Below are 1,615 nucleotides of genomic sequence, written 5' to 3'. Positions count from 1 at the left end.
GGATCCTGCCTCTTTTGAGGCAGTTTCTGCCTAGACAAGTCATCCAGTTCTTTGGTGAGCAAGGGAGGTTCATCCTCCCAAGTCTCATTTCCAAATAACTTGTCATTTAGTTTCATGATTGCTCCAAGGTATTTAGCAACTTGCTCTTCAGTAACATACTCATCCTCTTCAGAGGAAGAATACTCATCAGAGCTCATGAATGGCAGAAGTAAGTCCAATGGAATCTCTATGGTCTCATTTTGAGCCTCAGATTCCCATTGGAACTCAGAGGGGATTGGTACACGCCCACTGAGGTCTTCCTCAGTGGCGTCCTCCTCCTCTCTTTCCTCTCCACATTCGGCCATGTCTATGGCTTTGCACTCTCCTTTTGGATTTTCTTCTGTATTACTTGGGAGAGTGCTAGGAGGGAGTTCAGTGACTTTCTTGCTCAGCTGACCCACTTGTCCTTCCAAATTTCTGATGGAGGACCTTGTTTCATTCATGAAACTTTGAGTGGTCTTTATTAGATCAGAGACCATTGTTGCTAAGTCAGAAGTATTCTGCTTAGAACTCTCTGTCTGTTGCTGAGAAGATGATGGAAAAGGCTTGCCATTGCTAAACCTGTTTCTTCCACCATTATTGTTATTGAAACCTTGTTGAGGTCTCTCTTGATTCTTCCATGAGAGATTTGGGAGATTTCTCCATGAAGAATTATAGGTGTTACCATAGGGTTCTCCTAGGTAATTCACCTCTTCCATGGAAGGGTTCTCAGGATCATAAGCTTCTTCCTCAGATGAAGCATCCTTAGTACTGTTTGGTGCATTTTGCATTCCAGACAGACTTTGAGAAATCAAATTGACTTGTTGAGTCAATATCTTGTTCTGAGCCAAAATGGCATTCAGAGCATCAATCTCAAGAACTCCTTTCTTCTGACTAGTCCCATTGTTCACAGGATTTCTTTCAGAAGTGTACATGAATTGGTTATTTGCAACCATTTCAATCAATTCTTGAGCTTCTGCAGGCGTCTTCTTCAGATGAAGAGATCCTCCAGCAGAGCTATCCAAGGACATCTTAGATAGTTCAGAGAGACCATCATAGAAAATTCCTATGATGCTCCATTCAGAAAGCATGTCTGAAGGACATCTTCTGATTAATTGTTTGTATCTTTCCCAAGCTTCATAGAGGGATTCTCCACCCTTCTGTCTGAAGGTTTGGACTTCCACTCTAAGCTTACTCCATCTTTGTGGTGGAAAGAACTTTGCCAAGAAGGCATTGACTAGCTTTTCCCAAGAGTCCAGGCTTTCTTTAGGTTGAGAATCCAACCATATTCTAGCTCTGTCTCTTACAGCAAAAGGGAATAGCATCAGTCTATAGACCTCAGGGTTAACCCCATTAGTCTTGACTGTGTCACAGATTTGCAAGAATTCAGCTAAAAACTGATGAGGATCTTCCATTGGAAGTCCATGGAACTTGCAATTCTGTTGCATTAGAGAAACTAATTGAGGCTTAAGCTCAAAGTTGTTTGCTCCAATGGCAGGGATAGAGATGCTTCTCCCATAGAAATCAGGAGTAGGTGCAGTAAAGTCACCCAGCACCTTCCTTGCATTGTTGGCATTGTTGTTGTTTTCGGCTGCCA

General features: G+C 42.5%; 1 non-coding gene across 1 annotated transcript; it reads left to right on the top strand.

The window, feature by feature from the left end:
* Positions 1 to 1,103: 1,103 nt before the first annotated feature.
* Positions 1,104 to 1,211, top strand: LOC130959260 (small nucleolar RNA R71). The gene has a single exon (XR_009078353.1). It is a non-coding gene; the product is annotated as a small nucleolar RNA R71 (small nucleolar RNA).
* The last annotated feature ends 404 nt before the right edge of the window (positions 1,212 to 1,615 follow it).

Source organism: Arachis stenosperma, chromosome 10 (genome assembly GCF_014773155.1).
Source record: "Arachis stenosperma cultivar V10309 chromosome 10, arast.V10309.gnm1.PFL2, whole genome shotgun sequence".
NCBI lineage: Eukaryota > Viridiplantae > Streptophyta > Magnoliopsida > Fabales > Fabaceae > Arachis > Arachis stenosperma.
This window is presented reverse-complemented; position numbering and strand designations above follow the sequence as displayed.